This window comes from Anolis carolinensis, chromosome 2, assembly GCF_035594765.1.
Source record: "Anolis carolinensis isolate JA03-04 chromosome 2, rAnoCar3.1.pri, whole genome shotgun sequence".
NCBI lineage: Eukaryota > Metazoa > Chordata > Lepidosauria > Squamata > Dactyloidae > Anolis > Anolis carolinensis.
Window position 1 is genome coordinate 85973264 of NC_085842.1, and position 6877 is coordinate 85980140.

Below are 6877 nucleotides of genomic sequence, written 5' to 3' on the forward strand. Positions count from 1 at the left end.
TACACAATTGGGAAAACCCAAACAGAGGGAACTAAAGCAAAGCAAAGGAAAAGGCAGAGCCAAGACTTCACAGTTCTCTTGTTCCTTATTTTTACCCTAAAGAGGGAGGGGGGGGGAAACAGTCCAGACCCTGAGAACTAGAGATCTTGGATATAATGAAAACCAAAGTTCAATAAAGGATCCTACCAAGCAATTGCTGCATGAGTGTATCCAGGGAACTGAAAATCACATATTTTACCAACACTAAGCAATAGATTAGATAGACTCTACGTTTTGCCAAAAAGTTAGAAGTTACTTTGCGAGCTGCTTGTAGACAGTGTGCAACAAGGCATTCATAAATTTGTGGTCAACCCTTTACTGTGTGCTTCTTTAGGATGGTGCTTACAGCACAAAGCACCCCCATTTCTCTGCCTCCTTCACATCTTGACTAGCCATTCTTTCTGGGTCATGAATTAAAGTTTGTCTCTACTGAGATACTAACAGAACCCTTGAGGGCCTGCTGTGACAATTTTTGCAAAGCACTTTGAGATGAAACCTACCAGTAACTACATTCAATCTGCTGTTTCAGGCCTGGTCTTAATGTTAAAAAGATAGATGACTTCTCAAAGGAAAAAGATAGAGGAGTCTGAAGTTGTTTAACTTCCAGGTTTTCTCAACAGTCTTTATACTGTGATACTGTTTTATAAATTTCTCAAGAAGAAATTAATAAAACAATTAAGAATGTTTCATGGTTTCAATATAGACAGTTAAGGAATATTACAACAAAGATAAGAAAAGCAGGCAGTGGTATAAAAATGTAAAGGAAGAGTGCTGGAAATGTGATAAGCATGTGGTACTTTTTATGTGGTGAACCTGCAGAATTGCAAACAGCTATTGGGGAAATTACACAAAAAGTTACAGAAAATATTGAATATAAAATTCCAAATGAAACTACAATACTTCCTTTTAGGAATCATAGATTTAAATCTGTATAAGAATCAATATATTTTATTTAATTACTTTGTAACAGTGGCAAGAATAATATATGCAAAAAAGTGGAAAACTAAAAAAAAATCCCAACATCAGAAGAATGGCTGTTAAAAATTACAGACATTATGAGCATGGACAGTTTAATATGACAAATTAAGAATGATCAAGGATGTGCCGAAAAAGCAACTGACTGGACTGCATTTAAAGACTATTTGAAACAAGGAAAGATGAAAATGATAATAGAAATTTAAGTCCTTGTTTAATTTTTGGAACTCAGAAAGGGAATGGGACATTTTAAGAAATACTGACACTAAATAATGTATTCAATAACGATGAAAGAGATTGGAAGTTACAAATTACCTTTTTTTCTATTTTCTTTTTTTATTTCCCTCTTTTTTTCTATTCAATTTTCAAGTTGGGCTCAGTAGAGCCCCTGTTTTTATCTAAACCTGTAAAAAAATGCTAACTTTTCTTTTATGTGTATTCAATAAAATTATTTTTTTAAAATAATGGTTTATTGTTAAGCTCTAAGAAGCATTAGCAATGGTATCATTGCCATTGTCTCTGAGAGATCCCACACCACTGTCTAACCACCCACCCCCACTACTGCTGCTGCCCAGTAGTTGTTTGTCACATTTGTTTCCTCCACAAAAGCCTGTCTGATACAGGCTACAGCAGCAGTGCTGTTAGCAACATAACCTCTAGCCTCACAAAAGCACACAGTCCCACCACTGTGGAAAAGGAGTAAATTTTTAGAGCAAAGAATATGATTTCCACCTTTCTGGATCTTAAAAAATGTATCCCATTCTCACAACTGAATAAATATGTTTTACATCCTGATGACTGTACTGTACATGAAGATATACCATATATAGTCATGCATAAGTCAACCTGAGGACAAGTTTGGGGGTCAAAATTATGGATTTTGATATGATCTGTGGCTAAGTCAAAGCAACAATTCTGGCTCAGGGGCTAGTGATCCCTAGCCACTACTGGAATGGAGGAGACAGCAATTGCCTGTACCAAATTGTCACTGAAGCAACATTTGATGTGGGAATTTCCTAGTCTTAGGCAGATGCCTAGATCAACTCTGATTAATGGTGCTTGGCCTCCTTACGAAGGTTTTATCCATGTTGCTCTCTGCACTTGTAGTGCTTCCATCACACTTTGCTCCTATCCCTCGAAATACATGGTGTCTGCATGACTTTGGCATCCATCTCATTCAGTGACCGCTTGCTGTGAGAGCCGTCTTCAGAGGCTAATTAGTTCTGTGCCTTTGATCTCTTCTGAGCTGGACAGAGGTGCGAGGAGGGGCATGTGGGATCTCTTTTCATGTTGGTTTGCAGTACATTAATTTGCTGAGTTTCTAATTATTTCAAGATGGATCAAGCAATTACGATGAAGTGCATTCTCAGCTCCTTTGCTTTTGACTTCCTTTTATCCCTACCCCTTTCCACACAAATGTAGCCTGCAAAAAATGATAATTTGATATATTTCATCCTAATACACATTTATCATGTCCTAATTATAATTGGCAAAGACATGAAACAAGCTACCTAGATTTTAAAGTAATAGGCCAGCTGTAATCTGAAGTTCAATTTGTTGATTATCATGTCTGCTGTCACATCTCCCCATGTTCAGGACTGACACAGGGGAATTCCTTGTCAGGCCTCACATGGCATGTTAGATTGACAAGCAGTTGTCCCTAGAATAGGCTCTGTGGCAGATGGATATTAGACAGTGAATAGTCGGGTTATGGAAGAAAATATAATAGCCTGAAGAATTTGTAGAAAATAAGACATAGCCTTCAAGAGCCATTTCTCTCTAAACTTCTCTAACATGGTATACATGTTAGACAGCAATTCTCATCACCCCCAGGAATTCCTTCCAGGGTTTTTCCTGGGCATCACATCAACAATGGACTCCAGCACCCCATCATCACAAGAATCAATCCATCTCTATTGATTCCCATAAGACAGACTGTACATGGGACGACAGGATCCATATGCTGGGCCACCCGCCCTTTGTACAACCACATGGACACAAAAGAAACATTAATCACCCAGCACTCCTCCAGTTTGCCCTGCCCTGTTTGTCCACAAAGCCATTTCTTCATTCCCAGGAATGGATTCCATAATCCACTCACTGTGGACATGAGCAGGAAAAACAAAATACCTTACTATATAAAAATGTCTGTTCTATTCTTGTCAAACATGTCAGCTTCATTTTGCGGCTTACCGTGAGCTATCATCCTTTTTAGCTGGATTGAATAAAATTATCTCAGGGGCTTGGGAAACACTGGGTTGTAGCTTCTTAGTCTTGCCAGGCACAGATCCAAAAGTGACCTGCTGCTGGTAACTGTTATCTGCTTAACAGATTTCAGTATACGTGCATTGGGTTTCACTATCTGCAGTCCGGATCTCACTATCCTCAACCCCTTTAAATTGCTCAATTTCACAAGTAAATGGAAGGCAAAAAAACTGAAGTTAGCTAGTCCCTCAATGAAGGGGGAAGTGCATCAGACAAACTCTTTACCTCCTCCTCATTTCCAAACAGGTCCCAGTAGGCCATGGTAGAATATGCTTAGTTCCCACCCCATAGGAACTGGGGCAAATTGAATAGGAAAAGGTGGATCAAATCCTGAGCCATAGAGGGCCCTACAAGCTAAGAATAACACCTTCAATGTGCCTAAATATTTCATTACCAAATTGTCTCTCACATACACATTTGCACAGACACATACTTATGTAGAGAGACACAAACACACACACCTGATACTGAGGTCAATCTCCAAATTTAAAAAAATGTGATATGTGAAGCAACAAAAATGTTCAGAATGAAGATTATGAAGTTCCACCAACTGTTTAAAGTGAGTTGATCTCTCAACAAGGATGAATAGTTCTTAGACTTTCATTTGAAGACAAGCTCTGTGCTGTAGTGGCCAAATACTACCGCTTACAACTACATTATAACGAGCCATATGTTTTAGATGTAACAGCATCTGGATTAAAAGAATAATATGTTAATGCTTTGAAAATACTTGAGGGGAAAATTAGCTCAGATTTTTCTCAAATGCTTATAAAAGCATTTCCTTCCATGCTCTTGTTTTTAAACTGTAGCCTGAGGAATGAGAGGTTGACAATCCTGGGTTTCGTTGTTATAACATCCACTGAAGTCATCTTAGAACCACAGCTTCAGCTGAATCCTACACACAGGCAGGGATGCTGTGGTTAACAGGAGTCCCATTATTTTATGACTTATCCTAAGAGTGCACTTTTCTTGCAGTGAATGGCCTATGTTTTTGGCCCATTTACACAGGCACCTCAATCCAGCCCCAGATTCCATGGAAGTATTCTCTATTCCCGATCTGAAGCAGAAGGGGAGTCTAGTCATGTTAAATCCAGTTCGTTTCTGCCGGGTGGTCATCCCTACTTTTTCCGTCAATTGATTCTGCAGCATCAGCCATGGAGCGCCAGAGAGCTCCTGGCCATCTCTGGGTGCCTTTGCTGATGTCAATAAAGGTGCCTATGTGAAAGGAGGGAGGAACGATCCCCTGGGCAAAGGACAAGATACCAAGGGGAACAGAGACTTGCGGCAAAGAGGGGAAAGAGCATCACCACACATCACCAGGACATCACTTACCTGGCAGATCCAGTTCCTCCTCTTCTGCCTGTGTAGTGCATGTTTCTGTTCCCGCTGATAACACCTTTCTTTTGCCCAGGTGAAACATGCATTTGTGGAACACAGGAAGGATAACATGAGGCAGATCTGAAGGGTAAGTGAAGTGGTGCGGCTTCAGTTCCTCTACCTGTTTCACCTGAGCAAAGGCAGAAAGGTACTAGACAGAAAAAGAAACATGCAGCACACCGACCTCCCAAAGAGCTACCTTGCTCTCCTGCTGAGGTTGGGGCTGCCATGTGAATGTTCACGCGGCAGCCCCAACTTTGGGAGATGGGTGCTTGCAGCACAAACTCGTGAATAATCAAAACCATGAGTATGAAACCTGCAAAGGTAGAAGGGTGATTGCAATAATAGGATTTAGTCCTGAATCTGATCTCTGCAATCCACAACATTGTAAATCCTGGGGTAGAACTTATAATCACTTGGCTGTTTAGAGGAAACTGTATGGCAGTGATGGGATGCAACAAATCTGCTCCAAGATAGGAGATAATATATGATCATATTTTTAAAAATACAGGAGAGCTGAAAAGAGGCAATTATTTGCAAAGCTTCATTTGGGAGTCAGATTGCCCAGTGAAGAACAGAACAGGATTCCTGCACTTTTAATAGTTGTGTGGAACAGCAAATAGAACTTGTGTGATGGGATGCATGGGCTGAAATTCACTTTTCCACAAAACTATTAAAGGTACAGGAGTCCTGACTTTTCATTTCACTTAACAGCCCTATTTACAAGCCAATGCTTACCCTGGAGGTATGGTGATTTTTATGAATCTCAGTGTTAAAGAAAGTTCTAAGGAAAGCTTTGCAGGACCCCAATTAAGAGTAATCTTCTGTGTTGTGAGGGAACATCATCCATGCATGAAGGCTAGCACTGGAGGGCCCCAAAAGGTGCTTCCTTGAAATGTCGACTAATAGGCAACTGGGAGCACTTGATGGCTCGGCGAGATACGAGAAGTGACAGGTAGTGCCAAGGCGGACTGTGAAGGCCCCTCATAATGACAGCAGCTATTTGTGTATGACATGCCCCTGGGGTACGGTGAAAGCAATGAGCCCAAAAATGCTGAGTTTCGCTGCAGTCTGTGGAAGGGGGAAATAAACATAAGGCTGCTTTTACAGCTTTTCCTTGGTACTGGAGAAATTGCAGTTGCCTCAGTACAGATATGAACAGATATTGGAAATTCAAATATAAAAACAGTACACTCTGGAATGCCAAATGGCCACCATGTTGTCCATTCTCCCCAAGTAAACCACTCCTAAGGCTAGTTTTAAAGCTACATTATATATAACCTGCCAGTCATTACAGGAGATATAATATATAGATAGAGGAGGATAATACATTGCTATGGAGCTTTGCTCATTTTACCAAAGAATTAAAGTTAACATTATCCTTTAAAAACAAACATGAAGGGGAGTTTTTTGCAGCTTGAAAGGGGAGAATATGTGATCTTCAGGAGCTTTGCTTCCCTCTAGTTATATTTTCTCAACTGCTACAGCCAGTTTCCCCCCACCCCAGTTTTGAGAACTCCTGGCAGCTATCTTCCTGTGAAGTATGGCTACTAATGATACATCTATACTGTAGAATTAATGCAGTTCAACACCACTTTAACTGTCATAGTTCAATGCTATGGAATCTTGGCATTTGTAGTATCTTCTTTGGCAGAGAAGACTTAAGACCTTACAAAATTACAACTCCCATTCAGTAGCATTGAGCCATGGCAGTTAAAGAAGTGCCAATCTGCATTATGGTAATTCTACAGCGATGCACCCTTAGAGCATACCTGTTATATATGGTTATAGAAATTTCACTACTTTAACAGTCATGGCTCCATCCTAGAGAACCTTGGGGTTCGTAGTGTGGTAAAGCACTTGCAATTCTCAACTATGGAATTCTAGTCCAGTCCCATGAACTGTGGTTCGCAATTTACCTTGGGGACCTGTCTACAGTACAGAACCTCACTGTCCTTTATCAAAATAATGTGATACTTGTGTGCCTTCAAGTCAACTTGACTTATGGAAATCAAGTTGGGACCCACAGTTTAAGAAGCAGTAATACAGGCTTCCCTCCCATTGCTTTTGATTGCTTCTGCTCTTTTACCCAAAGCTGAATTTTATCCCAGCTGTGACTTCCTCCTTAGGATGAAGGCCTGTCACCTTTGCTCTGGTAGACATTTCTCCCTTATCTTTAAAATGGTTTTAATAGAATTATGAGCATTGATAACAGCCTTAG